General features: G+C 37.8%; 1 protein-coding gene across 4 annotated transcripts in view; it reads right to left on the bottom strand.

Annotated features, from left to right (window-relative positions):
• chst15 (carbohydrate (N-acetylgalactosamine 4-sulfate 6-O) sulfotransferase 15) overlaps positions 1-21,872 on the bottom strand; it is a 33,594-nt gene extending 11,722 nt beyond the window's left edge. Inside the window, exons 1-2 of one of the 4 annotated variants that reach the window (XM_065297404.2) lie at positions 21,750-21,872; positions 21,301-21,466 (exon numbers count right to left, since the gene is read on the bottom strand). The gene's annotated coding sequence lies outside the window, so the exon portion shown is untranslated. Of the gene's footprint in view, positions 1-21,300; positions 21,553-21,749 lie in introns of all 4 variants that reach the window. The other 3 variants (XM_065297401.2, XM_065244926.2, XM_065297402.2) reach the window with 3 other exon arrangements.
• Positions 21,873-22,119: the final 247 nt, after the last annotated feature.

Genomic DNA, 22,119 nt, shown 5'->3' with positions numbered 1-22,119 from the left:
CATAGTTCCATATAAATGCACGGATAATTTGTTGTTTTGTCGCAAGTGAAAAACAATATTGACCTTCTAGTTGAAAAAGGAGATTTATATGAGATTCATTCATTCGCATTCGATTCTTTATGTCTGGCAAAGATGGCGAGCGGACACCAAAACAGCCAAAGTCAGTTATTCAAAACCTTTCTTTTTAGTAAACTGTGTACACAAACAATGTTCTCAATGCTCACGTTCATGTCTAGAGATCCAGGTGATACTTCGAGCAAAGTTTCATGTTGTGTCGCGCCTTCTTATGTTGTAAAAACAGTGGTAGTTCGGTAGCAGCGGACAGCCGCTGGAAGAACGCATCAGGGATCGAGTAGGCATCACACCCTAACCAAGATTTAATTTTTTTTAAGTATTGTTTCTTTTCATGACAGTCGAAGTGTGAAATGTTGTCTTTCGTAACCATTTCCTGTATCCGCAAGATTCAAAGCAGTAAAAGATAAGAAATCCGGAAATCGTAGCAAGCTAGCCAATGCTTGTCAGTAGCCTGCTGGTACTCGGTAGGTACTCAAGATGGCGGCAGTAAGCTGAAAAAAGGGCGGATGACTTAAAGGTCGCATGACTGATAATCATCTATGTGTCAGCGCACTAACCACGTGGCTATTGGCGTAGACTAATTTGCATATTCATAGCACTGCGTGTACTAAAGGAGGCGAGGGTATAGGGTTACATTCAGCTGTTCTAAAGCATGCAAAAATTACTGTCACAGAAAAAAACATATGCTTTACATGTTATGCACAAAGTTTTAAGTGATAAAATGATCAATTACATGGGGACTTTTAGAGGCCGTTTTCTCCACTGAATTTAATTTTGGTCTAGGAGTACAAACTGAGACATTAAAGAGGTGAGATGCTGGCTATGAAAAAAATCTGTTTGTCTCCCACATGTGCTGTGCCAATAACACTGTGATGAGGTTTGGATTAACATCAGAGAAACAATGGCTCAAAGACCATACAGACCACAATGTGTGTGTAGCGTACAGTGTGAGTGGGTATGTATGTGGGCATTGTGTCTGTGTGCGATGTGTGTTTTGGAGAGTTTAATGTTTAATCCATCCAGTCATGATAGCCTCAGGACATGCCTAATTAAGATCAAAGTAGACCAGCTGCAAGCAGATTATTATTTTTTATTTAACATCAATCTCTCTCACTCTCTTTCCCTCTCTCACTTCCATATCAATGCAATCTCATGGCTATTTGTATTTAATTTTACGAGGTTCATAATTTGTACTGTATGTAGTTTTTTTTGGTACAATTTGCTTTCACCCCGTGATGTTGAGGTTAGGGGTGGGGTTTCATTATTGTCTTTATTATGCATATAATAACTTGAGAAGAAGCATTAGCCGATCTTCTCACAACATAAGCATCATACAGTACAATCCTGAACTGTTAAAAAAAAAAACAATAAAATAAAGGTTTTATTTTAACGTTATAAAGAAGAACTGAAAATCAAGCTACCAAAATCAGATGACAAAAAATGCCAGGGTTGCCAGGGAGCTGCCATAAAATTTAAAGGTGCAATGTGTAACTTCTTGACAGAAATGCAAAATAATATACATAACTATATAATCATTGGTTTATAAAGACCTCACATTATGAACTGTAATTTTTTTGTTACCTTACAATAAGCCGTTTTTATCAACATACATCACGGGTCTCCTTACATGGAAGTCATGTTTCTACTGTAGCTCTAACCAGACAAACTGGCCTACAGACTGCTTTCGTCCCTATGTTGACTCCGACGATGACATGTTTGTCCTGTTAAGGTTGGTTGAAATTTGCAATCTCACCACTAGATGCTGCTAAAAACCCATACTGTACCTTTAACTAAATGTTTAATTATTCCTACAAATAAAAAACTCTATTATAGGTGGCAGTTGATAGTATCCAATATTTGGGAATATAAATGTGCTCATTTTTCCATTCAGCATGTATGTGCATTAAATTCGAGAACGCTTAATCACAATCATTTGTTTTAAACTTCACAGTCAGGTGAGGAAAGAAAACGCTGGCACACCAATGAATAACAAAACATTTCTCCTTGAAATAGAAATAAAGTCTTGTTATTGCTGGATATGCAAGGTTGGAAATGTTAGAACCGGCCCTTTTTAAAACCTAAAATAAATTTTGTTGATCTTGTATCTCTTCTTTTGGCAGATTAAAGAGTCTACTGGGTGCTCTGGCGGAGGGTTTGCCTTCATCATTTCATCAGACAGTTCAGGACTGTTATTTACTGCCTAACTGTGGTTAAATTAACCCTAAGAAAGTCATTAACAGAAATGTGACTCTACTAAGAACCACACATACCACAGTAAACCATGCTGAACTAATACTGCATAGTACATAGATGTGGGGCTTATAAATTATAGATAATTTCCTATTTGTGCACGGTTTTAAAAAGGCAGGAAGAGAGAGAGAGAGAGAAAGATTAATGAAAAATGAAAAGAGGTAGTCAAATGAGGACATGTGCGTTCCCATGGAGATGAAGGCAGGTGTCATTGATCTGTGTTGCCATGGAAAGTAGATTCTAGGAGTGTTTACGTGTAAAGTACATGATGACCCTAAATGAAAATCTTTTGACAGATTGTGTGTCTGAGTCATGTTAATTGGGAATAAGGGAGGACTCACTATGCTGGAAACAGGAGGCTAAGGTAAACATCCTTCTTTTTCGGCGTGGGTTTCTATTTTAAGCATCAGTATTAGATTTCTGATGACTTTAGCACAGGGTTAGGCTGACGTCGTGAGCTGTCACTTGAAATAAATTGTAGAATAACAAACCCAGATATAAGTATGAGGAGATGAGCCATCTGTGAATGTGTCTTCATTATGAATCTTACTGAAGTAAAGGAGGAGTCTGGGACAACGTGAAGATGCAGTTGAGTTGAAATTCGTTACTGAGAAGCAACATAATTATATCTGTCAATCAAAACAACAGGTGAGCTCAAGCACATACTGCACTTTTAGAGATGCTCTTCATCCTGTTTATGCAAGCACATTCAAACGTACAAGTACGTAATGCAATGTTCCTTAAAGGTGGTGTGTCATATCTGAGAAAAAATATGCTTTGTAAACTAGAGGTCATGTCGGGGCTAAAGAAATGTACCTGACCCGAAATGAATCACTTTTTAGCCGAACCCTAAGTGCAAAAATCTTTTTCTTTTAAAGATAAACTCGACAAAATTAGACCCGAGCCTGACTCAACACGTGGCAATTTTTTATAACCCGAATGTAAACCGACATGTGTGCAGTCAGCAGCCCGCATGCACCAGAAAGAAACCATGGTGGCCTCGCTACCAATTTGGCAAGCTGCTCAATTTATTTTCATCTGACAACGGCACCAAGGTAACTCTGCAGTGTGCATTTTAAAATTGATTGACAGGTCTGGCTCAACGAAAATTATCTTACCACCAGCCACACGATGTTGCAAGTCTCTTGGCAAACTAAGGCTATGTCCACATGAAGCCGGTGCATTCCCTATCCGATCATTTTTTTCCTTGCTCAAAAAAAAAAATCCGTAAACACGAAACCACTGAAACCTACTGAAAGCGGTGTAGTATATATGCCGGACCAGTATGGGGCGCTGTAATTCTGCCACAGATATACACTATACACGGAGAAGAAGACTTTGAGCATGCGCATAACCAACGCATGGTGTTGTCCATTATCGCTTGTTGGTCACCACAATTGCATAGAAGCAATAGATTTTGCTGTAATAAAGCTAGTAGGCTTTAGTAGCTTCTGTAGCACGAACACAATCACGTAGTTCGCCGTTATTGTTGTTGCTGTTACGTGTGACACTTCCGACACGTGATGTGATGACGTTTTCGCTTCACAAAATATACGGATTGGCTGTACAGACGAAACCGCAAGGGTGTCGGTTTCAGATTGATCCACTTTAGGACCCGGTTTCAAAAAATAGCGGATTCAGTCTCCCAAAACGCCGGATCCGTGTGGATGAAACGCCAATACGATAACAAATTTATACGTATACGGTGATTCGCGTCTCCGTGTGGACAGCCCCTAAGGTGGGGTTGGATAAAAAACTTGATGCACACGCGCTATATAGTTTGGGTCTTCTCTGGTCATTCAGAAACAAACACATTCATTTTAAAGGGGCCATGGGCACAAGACTTTAAGATTTAAAATAAATCTTCGGTATCCCCAGAGTACACATGTGAAGTTTAAGCTCAAAATACCATATATATAATTTATTATAACATGTTAAAATTGACACTTTGTAGGTGTGTGCAAAAATGTGCTGTGTCCTTTAAAATGCACATGAACGGATGAAGTGCAAACACTGATCACAATGATGGTGGTTTGTTGCAATTGAAACTCAATTGTCATGTGAATTATTTTCTCTCTCGCTCTCTCTTTCTCTGCACTAAATGGCAGTTTTGTGGTTGGATAGTGCAGATTAAGGGGTGGTATTATTATAATAAGAGCTCCTTATGACATCATAAGGAGAGCCAAATTTCAACTAACTATTTTTTTATGTGCTTGTGTAGAATGGTTTATTTAAACTAAGTTACTGGGTTGATCTTTTTCACATTTTCTAAGTTGATAGAAGCACTGGGACCCAATCATAGCACTTAAACATGTAAAAAGTCCGATTTTCATGCCATGGCCCCTTTAAATTACCCGAAACCACTAATATTATACCTGACCTGTGTCCAGGGGCACACGTGAAATTTTAAAACCCAAACCCACTCGGGTCGACCCATGGGTTTTCGGATCTACTGTAAGTGGTCCCATGAGGATCTCTACTCCCTTCCTCAAGCAGATTTGATGAACAAGCAGTCCTTGACCCAAAGTCAGTCCAATCTGGTTGGTTCTGATGCTTCAACAAAGAGAGGAAAGCAGTCTACTAATGGTGGTTTATCTAGAAAAATCTGTTTTATGAAAAAGTACTTGTCTTCTTGTGAATGCAATTATTCTCTGCAATGTATTAAATCATGTAAAGGCCACATATTATTGCAAGATACTATCGCAATAACATTCACAGTGCTGCTTTTATCACAAAAAAACAATAACCAGTACGTGTTCTTATGCTAGACATTTTTCAACCCAGCGACTGATCCACTATACCAAATAACTGATCCTGACAAAAGCTCAAAATGAACATAATTCTAGAGCACATGTGTCTTTCTGTGCACCCTGCCTGTCAAACCCACAGTCACAAGGAGTGTGAGGGGGATTGGGGCATTACTGGCAAGACCGCTGCCTCTGAGCACAGAAGCTGCCCTGTCTGTGCCAGGCACTGCCATGACTAATGGATCAGAGTACACAGGAATGGATCTGTATGGAAAGAGAATGCCTAAAAGGTCCCGGGTGAAAGTCATTGCTCATGTTGAAGCCTACATAGAAACAAAACACCTTAAGAGAGACAAAACTAAACACAAAATATAACATGGAGATTGGAGAAATACTACATATACATGCGAGCTTTGGGTCAAAAAGAAACAAACCCAGACGTTTGGGTTACATTAACCCAGAAAATGTTTATATTTGACCCAACCATTGGTTGAAACAACCCAGCATTTTGAGTTGAAACAACCCAGCATAGGTTCAATTACAATCCAAGGGGTTGGGATTATTTTGAAAATTACCCAGCATTTTTAAAAGTATATAGAATTAGAAAACACAATGTAAACAAACTACTGTAAATTCCACACTCATTTATCTGCTCTGTTTAAAGTGACATAAAAAAAAATATATATATATATATATATATATATATATATATATATATATATATATATATATATATATATATATATATATATATATATATATATATATATATTTACTTATAATAAATACCTGTAGACCTACAATGAACAAGCCAAAGACGATTACAGCAGGGAACGAAAAACTGGTGCTGGTGTTGAAGAATCCGGCTCATCTGTGCCTTTGCTCATCTAAATTCCCCTATAGTCCCATCACACACATACCGACTGACAAGTACACACATTCAATTAGTTCGGTGTCAATAGAGGAAGAACACGCAGAGATAAGATCTATGCCACAGTCAGTACAAGCGAGAGGAAATGAAGGAACGTAGCAGCTGATAGAAGTAGATAATGAAGCTTAGTGGAGCCGAGTCTGAACATTAGTCTGTTATTTTTAATATATACGGATTTCATCAAATAATCTGTGCTAAAAGAAGGTGGTTTAACCATTCAAGTCACCTGGAAGCGTTGTGTAAAATCTCTTAAATTTTGCCCAGTCCCTTGAATTATTAAGTTTTATTGCAAATGTTTATCAACATAAAAATCTTTTCTCAGAATCTTTATTCTTTTGAATTCTTATAGTCTGAGGGAAATTTGTATTTTACGAGGCAGCTGACTCATGTACAAATGTACAATTATTTGAAAAAAACATACATGCAGCCCCATCCCCAAACTCAACATCACAAAGGCGAAAGCAGAATGTACTAAACAAATGAGATATTCATATGAATATGTTCTTATCCACCGTATAAAATGGTAACTAAATGCAGTTATGCAATTGTGTTGATTGTTTAACCATTTCCTGCAAAGAAATAACATTCAGAAGACATCAAATAAATCAAAAGCTATTATGAATAAATCCTCTGTGTACAAGAATGTGATGTGTGACACAAACAGCCCAGAGATAACAGTTTAGTCTCCAGAGTGACAGTTCAATTAATACGGTTGTGCCGTGAGAAACTCAGACGCTCCCTGAGCTATACAACATAAAACCTATTAGGTTCAGTTACATATCCAGCTGCATATTCGCCATTGTCAAAGTTTCCGTTTCACCATAATGAAAGCAATCAGCGCATACTGTATGCATAACAAATAACACCTTTCATTCATTCATAAAGCGTTAGCATTTCCAAAATTACTTTCAGGCTTGAAAAATCACTTGCAATGACAAGCTCCTATTTTCCACTTTTATGGAGACATGACCATAAAATAAACAGTTATTAACAGAAACCACAAAAACTGAAAAGAGTGCCATTTTGCATTTCTGAAAGGTAATTTTTGGGCATTTTTCCCATTTTCATACATACAAACACGGCATAAATTATTATTTTGTTAGGCTAGTAAAACACATCTGAATAAGCAACAAATGTGAATCTTATTATCTTATTTATTGATTTCATTTTTTTTTTCCATTTTCTGTATTAACAATTGGATAAAAAAATAAAGAAAGCCTTTTTTACGGGTATGTTTCATTGGACAGTACAGTATCATTTATTTACTTCAGCAGGGCATGGAAACAACTTAAGCAGATACCTAGGCAATAAGGCAGTTAATTTTTGTGACAGTGGGACACATCTGGCTGACATGTGTGTTTAGGGCAACGTTATGAACGTCTTTCTCTTACTGATATTCATTCAGGATGAATAAGATAACAGACTTGTGTTTGGTAAATTTATTTTGCAACATAAAGATGTTTGTGTCTCAGCGCATAAGGCACGAGGGATGTGGTTTGCTGTTGATTTCAGACTGTCAGGATTATGATAGAAAACTTCATTGTGTTTGGTGCACGCCTTGTGTGGCACCAGAGCGAGAAAGCACTGGAGATGTGTTTATGTAACCCTCAGTGAAATGAGCAATAACACACCAGAAAAGAAAAAGTGTAAATAAACAAAAGAGATGAGAGAAGGGATGTTCCCTCAGGTGCTTAACTTAGATGAATTACCTAACAAAGAAAGAAAGAAAGAAAGAAAGAAAGAACGAAAGAAAGAAAGAACGAACGAAAGAACGAAAGAAAGAACGAAAGAACGAAAGAAAGAAGGATGGGCTAAAGTAAAAAATAGTCTACAAAAATGCACCAGAAAGTCTTGACATAAGTGACACAACATTATTCACTTTAACAAACAAGTCCATTCGCACCACAAGTTCATTCATCAAATCCTAATTAACTGACAGCAACTGAGTGCACCCTTGCATCTCGACCAGATGTGTGGAAGCCGCTATGGTGAAAGACAACAATCCAAACCTTTAATTTACACAAAGCTCATATCTCCATATCTGTGACTTACCAGAACCCGCAACAAAACATGAGACAGAGTAGAGCAGCCAGTTATACAGTCACCTCTTTAAAGGGGAACCTATTATGTCCCATTTTTACAATATGTTATACAAGTCTCAGGTGTGCCTAGAATGAGTCTGTAAAGTTTCAGCTCAAAATACTCTACAGATCATTGGTTATAGCATGTCCAAAATGCCCCTATTTGGGTGGGGGGGGAAACGCTGTTTTCATGTGTGTACCTTAAAGGTCCCGTTCTTTCTGTGGTTTTGCAGCTTTGATTGTGTTTACAGTGCGCAATATAATGTGTTCATGTTTCACGTGTAAAAAACACATTGGGCCCTATCTTGCACCCAGCGCAATTGAGTTTGTCAGTGGCGCATGTATAATTCGTATTTTGCACCGGTGCACAGCGGGTTTTTCCCTCCACTGACGCACGTCGGCAAACTAGGGAATGAACTTGCGCTCCCTGGGCGGTTCAGCTCAAAAAAGGAGGCGTGTTTCGGCACAAACCATCCCTAATGCTATTTTGCAGTTTCAAAAAACAATTGCGCCACCAGAAAAAAATAGAATGTTACACGGTGTGCCCGATTTATGCTGGCAAGCTTGGGATTCCCCCATCTCCTGACATCATTGTAGCGCTTGCGGCGTAACGTCCTGGGGATGCCAGCTGATAAGACAATTGTGGCTATTTCCTCCCACACCTGTTTAACCGACGCTGATTTGGGTGGATTTCTCCCATCCCCATTCAAAACAACTTCTCTGTCTTTGACTGCTCTTACAAGAACGTCGGTCTCCTCGGCTATGAACCGCTCCTGGCGTGCGCCTGGTAAATCCGTCATAATAATAGCAATCCGCCATGGAACTTGCGCACTTGCATTTAAAGGGAATGTTGGATAACGTTCTGATTGGTTTATTTGACGTTACGCCCAAACCACACCTATGAATAATGAACCTACTTCAGACCAACCCCTTATTGATTTGCGTCTGGCGCATGAGTTATTTCTCCCGCTGGGAAAATAGCTACAGCGCCCAAGATCCGCCCACGAAGTCACTTGCGCTTTGCGCTTCCCACCTGCATTTCAGATCGTTAAAGCAACACCAAAGAGTTTTTTTACCTTAAAATAACGTTTCCAAAAAAGTTTCAGTGATTCATCCACTCAAAACAGGGTGAACGGCACTTTCACATTTGCTTTGCAGCCCTCTATCGGCCAAAACCGCACTAAACAAGTTTCCAACCGTCGGGTAGTGGTCCTGTAGTTTGAGTGAAAACTACAAAAACTTGCTTTATGGCAGACCTACAATCTAATCAGAGCCAGCTATGCTGCAGTATTTACGACAGTGCATGAGCAATTACGCTTCTAACCTGTAGGGGGGGGCAAAGAGCAGGAACTCTTTAGTGTTGCTTTAAAATAGGGCCCATTATTTTTCACACAATTTACTTATCTGTATACTGCGGTTTTCACTGTCCTCTAAAAGGGCTGATGTCTTCCTAACTAACGAGTTCTGATTGTGTAGTTTGTTTAGTGTGTTGTGATTTGATAGCAGCTTAGCTTGCCGTTAGTTTGTGACTGATGTATTCTTGTGGGCATAGTTTAGTCAAAAAACTGTTTTATTGACATCATTAAAGCAAGAAGTAGATTGTAGTCCAAACCGGCTGTTCGCTGTAGACTTTAAAAGGCGAATTCCGTTAATTTTATCTCCTGGCAGTGAACTTTGAGCTTTATCAATTGACAGGTATTATTTATGCTATTATAGCAACATTACACACTAACTATAGGGTTTAAAGAAATGGGATCAGAAAGAACGAGACCTTTAAATGCAAATGAACTACAGCTCTTCACTCCCTTAGCAACAGACAGTATAAGAGCTTTTGGTTAAAAATAAAATCTGATTTCTGTGAATACAGTCTGATACAATAGCATCTTTAGCCGCATTAGCGCAACAATGTGCCAACTATGGCTGCAACAAAGATTATTTTGACAATCGACTAATCTATTGATTATTAGACCGATTAATCGACTAATCATCGATTATTTATATGATTAATCAGTACGTTTTGAACGATTATTCAGCTTTTTCAATTAGTTAAAACATTAAGGGCTGTATCTTACACACGGCGCAATGCAGCGCAATGCGCGACGCAAGTGTCTTTTGCTAGTTTCCACCCTGTGCAATTATCATTTTCACGATTAGCACCACGTTGTTTAAATAGCAAATGCATTTGCGCCCCCTTTTGCGCCCATGGTGTGTTCAGGCGCATTGTTGGCACGTTGCTATTTTGAGGGAACTAAAATAGACTACGCCATTGATCAACAAAAACCTGGCGCATTATGTTTTTTTGTTATTTAAAGAGCGCATTAGTAATATTCGCCTATAAACGGGACGACAACGCGGGTTTGCTTATTGCATACATAAATGCGCAGCAGCACAAAAACGCTTTTAAATATGAAAGATTAAAGGATTGAATGTAAAAGATTATTATTGAGTCTCTTGGACATAAATGAGGACAGATGATGAGATGTTAGAAGGCACAAAGAGCTGCTTCACCTGCAGCCTGGTAAGTAAATAAATGCTTTGCTTTAACAAATGCATCTGTTTTTAAATGTTTTTTTTTTAAATGCTACCTTACGGATTTATTGTATATGATGACTCTGTACCTGTGGATATGGTGGGGTGAGAAACATTTTTAAGTAGTGCTGAAATGTGCAGATAGCCGTTTGTAAATTCTTTATCTCCTGTTTGTTACAAAGAAAGTATTTTTAGAGTACAAACTTTTTCTTACATACTTGTAAATTATTTTTTGATGATATTGGATAGCCATACATTTAAAGCAATTAAAAGCCTGCTTTTTTACTTCCATGACTTAAAGAAAACGGGTTTTAAAGGTTTTAATAAAAAATGAAAAAAGTTCAATACAAGTGAAAAACAACACAATTATTTAACATTAATCTTAAACTGGGGATCTCCTTTCTCCGTATAGTTTTTAAGTTTACAAAGTCCGTCATCTAAATAGGGATTAGACATAGCACCAGCGCAACTGGCTTTTAAAGGGGATGAGAGCGGAGACTCTCATTGGTTTATTGCACGTTACGCCCAAAATACTCCCATTACTCATTTAACTAAAGGACCAACCCTTTTCGACCATGCACTCGGCGCACAAATTTTTTTCCAGTCGTTAAATAAGCAAAAGTGAATTTGGACACGCCCATTTAGACGTTGCACTGTGCGCTTTAGACAATGCGCTTAGATCGTTAAAATAGGGCCCTTAGTTTTAACTAATAAATAAAAAAGAAAATCACTTCAGCATTTTATATAGCTGTTTTAATGAACTTTAAACTTTAAGGTTTCTGTCCAACTCAAATTACATACAAATGCTCTCTAAGCATTGTTTAAATATTCTGTTCTCTTTCAATTGAAAAAAAAAACTAAGCAGCATTACAGACTAAATTTCTTAACACAAACATCTCTTAGTCTTAAGACCTAAAAGTGTTACTATAATAACATTATTTACCATCACTATCCTGAATGATAGTTATGTAGATAGTTATAATGATGACTCATCTTCATTAGTTTATGAATAGTCCATGCCTTAACTCAGCATTAGTTCAGGCTGAAGTAAAAATGAGTTCATAATTCATGGACCCTTATTACAAAGTGTACTCATTATATTATTACTGTTTATATTATTACTGCAATATTAGTACGTCATTCTCATTTATCTAATAGAGATTTACCGCCAAGTTAGTTAACGTAGCTCCAGCTGGAGAACACTTAAGTTACCTCTGACCGGCTCCTCTTGCACTGGGATATTTCCTCTTTAAGTGCTCAAACATGCACGTTGTGCTCCCGTGAAAGGCAAGTTCTGTATTTTATGTATTACAAATGACAGCATCATCGATCTTCTTCTATCGCACATTTTAAGGGCTGCATTACACGCTAGCGCTTGTCAACTACACGACAACAAAGATATTTGACAATGTTGGCACTAGGGCTGAAAGGATTAGTGAAATACATTTAGAAGAGCTTTTGGGTAAAATTAGTCAGTCAGAGGTCTTGGGTGGGGCTTTGTTTGTGTGATGTCACATTAACAAGAAAATCAAAGCAGCATGTCTAATGAAACTGCTTTGGTGTAATGGGGATTAAAAAAATAGGAAAGGGTGAATTTTTCATTGTAGGGTTGTTGTGTTCACACACTCTCAACACACATTTATGTTGATTTTGCATAATATGTGCTCTTTAAGGGATTAACTTCAGTGATAAAATGTGGGTGGCATTCATACCATAATCAAACTGTGAATGAACTGACCCATATTTAGCACCCTAAATTGGAAATGTTTTGCTGCTGTGTGAATGTAGCCATGGTGTAACTGGTTTGTTTATCCACAAATTTTCCACAGCATAATTTAAAATTCATTAACAGCAACATGATAATGCGTTTAACCATTATGTTCTTCCGGATAATGCTTTCTTGAAACACTATTATGTTCTTGATGGGCAACTTAAGACAAGCTTTTCAACAGCATTTATGTCCCAGAGGCGGACACAATACAACAATACATTCAAGTTCCTGTTGCCAGTTAATCAATAGCCTCTTATTTGTTGCCACCCCAATGCACAACTCACAAGGATAATGTGTAGCCAATGTCAGAGGTGCACCAAAATGTCAAGTCACACTGACTCTGAACTGAAAGATAACAGCAACTTGAATTGATCTCATAAATAAACTATACGTGGGACTGGACCTTTAATTAAATCTGCTAAAGGAGACTTATGATACAAAAAGAGAAGTATAAAACTGAACATCGAGGGAATAGAGACTGTGTATTTCTCTGTGCCAGTGAACACTGTGAACTATAAATAAACCAAAGAGTTCTGTCTCATTGCGTTACGGAGTTGGGGTGGAGGAAGGATGCCGGATGAATTGTCACAGGAGTGAGGTAAGAAGCAGATTATATGTGAAGAGCTCAGATGCAAAAGCGGTTAGACGCCACCTCAATCAAAAATGAGATAATGATATTAACCAAATCTCGGCACGTGTTATATGTTCATTAAATACCTTCACTTCAAAAAAAAAAAAAAACTGGTTTGTTGAATCTGTTAAACGCCATGTGGATTTTTTAGCAATGACCTCAAAAGTGCACAGAAGATGAATGTGAAACGACCGTTAATCACATTCAAACTTGGGTCCAATGCAAGTACTTGGACCTGAATACAACCCGAATGTGGTAGCCACATGCATCACAGCGCCCCCTTATGTATGGTTCAGTTTCTTCATTTCCACATTGGAATTCTGGCTTCATTGTTTGCAATGTTTCTCATGTTTAGTGATTTTGCAACGGTTTACTATGTCTTGTCCAAAGAAGTGAATTTTGCTTTAAAAACATACATTTTTTTCAAACAAAGTTTGCATGCAATTCATTTTGATTGACATTAAAGTGAATTATTGAACCTAAATATAAGAGCCTGATTAAAAAAAAACATTTACAAAAAGATGAGGGGTTTGCATCTGAACTCTTCATGTGCTTCTGTAATTTTAGAAAACAAACTCAGATTAGACAGCACACTTTGTACCCTTCCTCAGTAGGCCATGCTATTCTAAACTGCAACAATGAAGCCTTTTTAACCAGAAAATGCCACCGTCCCCATCCTATCTTGGGATAGTGGCTGGCAAATGTTCCATGCATCATTAAAGAGGGCAGCAGACCAAAGCTCCTGGCATAGATGACCAGTAGCGAGCGAGAGAGAGCGAGACTCATGCAACTTATGGATCAGGCACCACTGCTGCGGTTCACAATATTTATGTGTCTGGTCCAAAGGAACATGACTGGGTGTAAAACTTGGCCCCAGGCGGGCAGACATTCGAAGTAAATTTAAATTATAAGTGCGATCTAAATCTGCAGTTGTGCAATACATTTCCAGTAGCTTCTTAATTATTTACCAAATATAAAGCTTACATCTGACTGCATTTATTCACTCTATGTACCTATATTACATAAAAACATTCTGTCAGGAATAAACCGTAAGAATATTTGCATCCGCATTGTGGTATTATTAAAACGTTAAGCAGTGAAACTCTCAAGGTGGCTGCAAAATCAATCACACCAGTGGAATGGGCCATCAAGTAATTCCCACTAACTTTCTGAAGCACTCCTGCATTGTTTCTTTCTGGAAAGAATCCATGAAAACATAAAAATTGAGTTTTAGCGCAAAATACACAGGAAATAGTGTATTGTAACTGTATGGTGAGTCCATTGCCGTAAAAGTCACTTTAGAGTTACCAGAAATATGTTATGATTGAAGTTAACAAGCCATTAACACAACCCAACTATGGATCACTGAATGAGGGTGAGGCGTCTCCCTATTTGGATCTTTCAGCCTGCTTAACACAAGGACAAATACCACTCTGACACCATTAAGACTCTCAAAAACCACTCAGGCAAGCTAATGCTGCTTACATATTACTCTATAATGACACTCATGGTCTTCTGGACTTGTAGGCTACACTGAACACAACATGAAGGTTAATACAAACAAATGTGTATGATTTAATATTTACAATGACTTTTAAATAAATAGCTGACGCTAGATCAGTGGTAGTTTTTTCCAGTGGCCAAAATTGAGATTATCGTAAATGACGCAAATTTCAGAATAGCATTACAACGCACTATGCTACATATTAGGTCTATTATTGTCACAGGAGTGAGGTAAGGAGCAGGTTATATACTGTATGAGATAATGATAATAACTGAATGCTCTCGGTGCGTATTATAGGTTCATCTAATACATTCAATTTCAGAAATACTGGTTTGTTGAATCCATTAAACGCCACATCAATTTTTCAGCAAAGTCCTCAAAGTGCACGAAAGACGAATGTGAAACGAAAAAGGATTATATTTAATCACATGCATCACAGTGCCCCCTAACTTATAGTTCAGTTTTGTAATTTTTACCTTTGTAATTTTGACTTTCATCATTTGCAATGTTTCTAGTTGCGTCTTTAGTGATTTTGCAACTATGGCTTGACCAAATATGTTTTTTTTTTTCAAAAAAGTTTGCATGCACTTATAGGGTTTTGCAGTGAAAGATGTTTACATTTATTCATTATCAGATAAATGACTAAAGTGATATTTTTGAAAAAAAAATATTTCAATTCCTTATAATAGTCATTAAACTGAAATTACTCAACCTAAACATAAGAGCCTGATAAAAAGCAAGAGGGTTTTGCATCTGATTATGCGGTGTAGTGATTAGGGCTAATACCAATATTTTCATAATCGATTAATCGGACGATTATTTTTCTGATTAATCGAATAAAAACCTAAATATTAACTAGTATATACGTTTCATTTATTATAGCTAAATAAAGTACTAAATTGGACAGAGTTTTACTTAACCTTTTTGATTTTTATATTTTAAGTCTTAAATAAAAGAAATGTGTGCAGCTTTTAAATAGTAAAATATTTAAAATGTCAAAATATAAATAAACAAAACATATTGGGGCGGTTTCCCGGACAGTGCTTATCCTAGTCCTGGACTAAAATGCATGTTTGAGCTGCTTTAATTTAAAAACACCTTGTTAAGTTTAATTGTAACAAATTTTGTTGAAAGTGTTTTGTGTCATCACAGACCAACTAAATGATAATGACATGCATTGTCGATTATTGTTGATTTTATTGATTTGTTGTGGCTAGGGATGGGCATGATTTATCGACGATCGATAATTGATTGTTAAGAATTTAGTCGATGACGTTAATTTGTTATTGATTAATCGAATACTTTTTTTATCTAATGCAGGTTGCGTTGCCTAGCGTAGCGTGTGTCTTGAAGGAAATAAATGAATTTCACTGTGTGGCAGCAATTCAACATTTTACCACCAGGGTGCAATATTTGACACCATACTTCGTTATCTGTGACCTTCCGTTTTGATTTAAAAAAAAAATCATGAAGAGGTCATGATTTTTTGGAACAAATGAGGTCTCTGTTTAAGAATGCGGCTCCTAGCTGCAGGTTCCGCTGCTTTAGAGCACTGCATATTCAAGCGCATATATGTTCCGTTTGTCTAACTAAATGTAGTTTAAAGGGGAATTCCGCCCTAAAACGGAATTTAGGGTGTTTTTTTCGTTGTTAACGAGTCAAACTTTCATTTAAAAGCATATTTATGACTAAAGAGCAACATTTAAGATATTTAAGATTTTCGTTTTCTGGTAAACTGGCCTTTGAATGGGAGTGAATAGGGCATGTCGATTGAGCGCACAAAATCTCTATTTTTACAACACTAAGGAGGCTCGACACAACGTGATACTTTACTCGAAGTATCACGTGGGTCTCTACACATGAACGCGAGCATTGAGAACATTGTTTGTGTACACAGATTTTAGTAAAAGCGAAAAGTTTGGAACAACTTACCGTGCTGTTAAACTGCGTCCCGCCGCCATATTGCCAGTCATGAGCAATCGATTTCAGAATGCGATTGAATGGACTCCATAGGACGCTACTTTTCAACTACAGGGTCAATATTGTTTTTCACTTGAGACAAAACAACAAATTATCCGTGCATTTATATGGAACTATGCTTTAGGAGCTATCCATCTTTACTCTCCTTCCTCCTTATGTCGCATTCTGAGATCGATTTCTCATGACTGGCAAGATGGCGGCGGGACGCAGTTTAACAGCACGGTAAGTTGTTCCAAACTTTTCGCTTTTACTAAAATCTGTGTACACAAACAATGTTCTCAATGCTCGCGTTCATGTGTAGAGACCCACGTGATACTTCGAGTAAAGTATCACGTTGTGTCGAGCCTCCTTAGTGTTGTAAAAATAGAGATTTTGTGCGCTCAATCGACATGCCCTATTCACTCCCATTCAAAGGCCAGTTTACCAGAAAACGAAAATCTTAAATATCTTAAATGTTGCTCTTTAGTCATAAATATGCTTTTAAATGAAACTTTGACTCGTTAACAACGAAAAAACACCCTAAATTCCGTTTTAGGGCGGAATTCCCCTTTAACTGTTTGCCACAAGTTGATCTTGTAATAAAGGTCTCATGGAGGTAAACACTCTTATCGTTCGTATCGATCATTAATTCTCCCGACAATCGACTAAAAAAATTTAATCGAATGCCCATCCCTAGTTGTGGCAGCTGATAGGCCAATTTTAAATAAAGCAGTGTTTGTTTTTAAGGGAAATATGTATGAACTTAAATGAACTGCAATGTCACTCATGGTCTTCTGCACTTGTAGGCTACACTGTCTGAAACACAAGATGGAGGTTAATACAAACAAAAGCATGAGTCAATTTTACACTGACAAATAAATGACAGTAGATCAGTTTTGCAAAAAGCAATGACTGAAAGATTATAATATTAGGATCTTTTCATTTTTTTCAAGTGCGCCCTTTAAGTGGCCAAAGTTGGAATTTCAGAAATTTTAGGACATTTTACAATTTAAATTAAACAAATCACAGAAATAGCTTTACATTGCACTATGCTAGCATATGACTAGCTATTAGGCTGTCAAGTTCTTAAAATCAGACCATTCTTTTTGGGCCTATACTCTTTTGGGCTTAAGCTGTGTGCACTTTGAACATTCATTGTGTGACTATAACTGGAATAAAGTTGGTAAACAGCTAAAATAACACGAAATGTGCCTACTGTATGTTCCAATAAACACACACATACATACACACATATACACATAAACATACACACATACATAAATACTGTTAATTTTTATAATATATATTTTCATATATAATAATGTCATTTTAAAATATATATTTTAAACATGTAATTTTATATTTTACGGTTTAATTTTATTATTGCTGTTGTATTTGATATCTTGCTGTTATATTTGGAGGTCTGCACTTGGATGTCATGAAGCTTTGGGTAAAAGTTTATGTGCATGCAAGCACACTTGGCAATAAAGCGCTTACTGATTCAAAAATAAAAAAGGAAACGCAATAAAGTATGTGTAAAAAGACAAGTTTCAGAATATGCAAGAGTTGATTCCTTGAGTTTAGCTACTGCTAGTAGTTTTAAAATATCTCTTTCTTTTTGTCTTGCACAGATCACACAATAATAAAAATCCAAAGCTGTATAATATCTGATTCGCCACTATGAAATTGCACAAAGAGAGAATGCAAAGCATTTACATAATCATGCGAATAAGCAATAATTTTATCCCATTTCCTTTTTTTCCATCTGCTTTATATCTTTTTACCAATCCACAACCAGACAACCATAAACAAGTATACTGCAGGTGAGTGAAACTTACACGCACGCACGCACGCACGCACGCACGCGCGCACACACACACACACACACACACACACACGTACGTCAGAAGCCAAAGGGTCTACCTGTCTACTTGTCAGGCCAAGCTTTGTGACACTCACAAGAAATAAAGACAAGAAATGTCAATAAAAGCCCTAAGCCCTAGTCTGAGGTCTGTGTGAGAAACCCTGCTGACACTCAGTGCTGACTTCCAACACTGCTGACAGCAACAGGAACTCCATACAAAAAAAATAATAAAAGGGTCTTTTCTGACATACCTCAAGGCAAAGGTTCTCAACTCTGGCCCTCGAGATCCACTTTCCTGCAGAGTTTAGCTCCAGCCCTGATCAAACTCACCTGCCAGCAATTTTCTGGTATTCCTGAAGACATTGATTAGCTTGCTCAGGTGTGTTTGATCAGGGCTGGAGCTAAACTCTTCAGGAAAGAGGATCTCGAGGGCCAGAGCTGAGAACCTCTGCTTTAAGGAATAGTATGGACAGAATAATGATGAAAAATAACAAAAGTCATTAACGTTTTGTCATTCAACACCAATGCAATTTTAGGCCAAGGGTAACAAGTGGAACAGAAACATAAGCTTTAAATCAGTTGCTAAATATGATTAATTTTACAGAAAACAGATCTTCTGTACTATTAATGTTTTACACGGTGTGAATCAGTTTGTCACATTGAAGTTTATACTCTTGGGGTCCTGTGCAGAATTTGTGGCATGGATTGTACTGTATGTATGCATGGCCTCAGTCTATGTGTATAGGCAGACAGAGGGTCAGAGCACTTGTTGTTGGTATGGAAAGGTTGTTGGTATGGATGTCATGTTGACTCATCAAAGAGTTATTTATTCTGCAGCTGTTAAGATCTTAGAGTACTGAATGTCTTTCTAAGGAAATGACTCTCCAACCATTCCAAATACACGTCCTGTGCCAACAATTACTAATACATCACAGCCGTGTAGACACTCCAGAGTGCAGTAGCCACGATAAACACGAAAGCACGCCACAGTCATTTCCACTAACAACAGCAACACTTTCATATCTTCCAAGTCTATTTAGATGGCTAGATTTGGGGTTGAAACAACACAGCTTAGGTTAAATTATATCCCTTTTAAACCCAACAATGGGTTGAAAATAACCCAGAATTTTCTAAATACCCACTAAAGTTCCTTGAAATGTGCACTTAGGTTGATGGTTGATGTAATTTCCACTAAAACAGGAAGTTAGACTGGGACATACTGTACTGAGTAGCCCCTCCTCTGTTTCAAATAGCCAATATCATGGAGTCTTCATTTCAATTCACAGTCACATTATAATTTAAAAAGCATATGAATTGTATGAATTTGAGTAGTATTAATAAAATTCATACAACAAGAGAGTTGTTAACTTGGAATAAGTTAAACATGCACAATTTAACCACAAGGAACAACTGTTTTTCTTATGTACATGTATTAACATTTGAACTTTTCGCCTACTGTTTTCAAATACTATGAATTTGGATATACTACTCGCCTCGCCTTCTGCTTTTCCCCTACTATACAGTTTGAAAGTAGGCATTTTGGATGTAGCAGTAAGTTTTTCATGAATCTTTTAAATGCAAATTTTGTAAGGCTGACTTATGGCCATTTTCCTTTACACCCCATGGTCAGCTTACTTTTGGGGACTTTTCCACTGGGTGCAGTACTAGTACCCAATACTTTTTTTAGTACCACCTCGGTTGGGGTTTCAAGCCACCCGAGCTGATACCAAAACGTGACGTGAAAACACTGTAAATCACTGATTGGTCTGAAAAAATCGTCACTACCAGCGCCATCGCTATAATGTAAAAGATTAGCTTTACCTTCGAGTCAGCTCCGAGTAAACCTGTTGTCATCTGTGCTTTGCTATAAGTTCCCAACTCCCTTTTAGCGATGAAAACATCCACAGGTTGAGAATCAGGAACACCATACCAGTTTTTTCCAGACTTACAGTTTGTGGCGGCACATTCGCGACATGCACGTCCGCATATATGCTTAAATGCAACTTAAATGAGGCTCAGCGGAGCGCTTTGACTGACGTACAGAAACTTTCATGTGAGACAGAGGTAGTGATAAACGCAATGTGCAAACATCTATTTCGGATGGTCAATTTTAATTTGGTGGCGGACTGAGAAATAAATGAATGTTTGGGGATGTATAGCATCCCAACAATGCTCTCACTTGCAAAATGTCACGGCAGTAGGCAGCGCAAATATAACGACACGCCTATAATCCCTCCCACTCCGATGTGTTATTAACTCGAGAGAAAAGATAACCAAGCAAAAGTGAGGTGAGCTGATCCAACCTGACCCGACCTAAACCGGGGCGTACTATGTATGGAAAAGCGGCATTAGAGCGTTTTTATACTGTACTCATTTGCTGCGGTCCGAGTGCGAATGACCCGCAGCGTTGGTCTGGTTTCTATCGAACCCCGGTTCACTTGTGTAATCTCACGTCATCAGCAATGCACTCAGCATGTTTTTTTTTTTTTTTTTATATGTTGGTGTTATCATGCACAACAGATAGAGCGACAATTGCACATATGTGCTTTAGAATGCGCAATTCTTCAGTTGTCATGGTAATCGTGTATTGTGGAAACTAATGATCAACGTCATTGTCTAAAATGCATGCACAGGTTACTTTGTTTCCTGGACGAGTGGCCCTCCAGTCCAAGGTGCTTTCACATTCACGCAAACAGCCCCACAGTTCGATTGCAACCAACTCAGACCACCTCCTTCAGGTAGTCTCAGGCTCAGTACCACGGTACACTTCCGGCCATGCATGACAGCTTTCACATTACAAATTTTTCATGCGAACTGTGCCCTGTTTCGCACTAAACTACCAGTGTGAAAGCCCCCTTATTCATACTAAAAAATACTCTTTTTGATTTCATGGGGACTTTAAGTCATAATCTAGCAATGAAGTTCTAGCAATTATAGGATGTGAGAATGACAATTTACTTCAGTAAGAATAACTGTTACTATAGTATTTTGGTGATGACTGTGGTTACCACGGTAAATTTTTGGGTAATACTTGAAAATACAGCCGGTGTCATGCAACTGAACTTGCCCGAGGTCCGTAGACAGCCAATTCTTCCTTCACAGCAGTGTAAGCATCTCCATCGATCTGAATGAAACATTGTGCTTGTGAAGATCCTGATAAGGACAGCGATTTATGAAGAGTGACTCTCTCAGTTAACGAGTTTCAAAGATCTGGATGAAACGCGTCAAAAATCAACGTCAAAAACAGCGTTTCATAAATATCAGCGCTGCTTTTTTAATCTATAAAGCGCTTCACCATAATCTTTAACAAAGAAATTCCGACACAAAAATATATAGAAATAAAAATATATAGAAAACGACTCACAAAAATATATAAATATGACATATCAGTTGCGTGTAAAACTTACCCTGACAACTTGAATATTTCAATATTCCACATTCAAATTTGCGCCCAACTTTCCTTGCGACTGCCTGACCAAAGCCGTTTTGTCTCTGTCACAACACACTCTCTCTCTCTCTCTCTCTCTCTCTCTCTCTCTCTCTCTCTCTCTCTCTCTCTCTCTCTCTCTCTCTCTCTCTCTCTCTCTCTCTCTCTCCTCTCTCTCTCTCTCTCTCTCTCTCTCTCTCTCTCTCTCTCTCTCTCTCTCTCTCTCTCTCTCTCTCTCTCTCGCTCTCTCGTAGCAGGGGATCTGGGTAGGATTGATGCGCTATGCTCCCACGAGCCTCGTGTGATTATGAATATACCTTTTACTATTCAACTGATTCATAATGAAACTG

This window comes from Paramisgurnus dabryanus, chromosome 17 (genome assembly GCF_030506205.2).
Source record: "Paramisgurnus dabryanus chromosome 17, PD_genome_1.1, whole genome shotgun sequence".
In the NCBI taxonomy this organism is placed as follows: domain Eukaryota; kingdom Metazoa; phylum Chordata; class Actinopteri; order Cypriniformes; family Cobitidae; genus Paramisgurnus; species Paramisgurnus dabryanus.
Note: the sequence above shows the minus strand (reverse complement) of the source record. Positions and strands in the feature narration are given on the sequence as shown.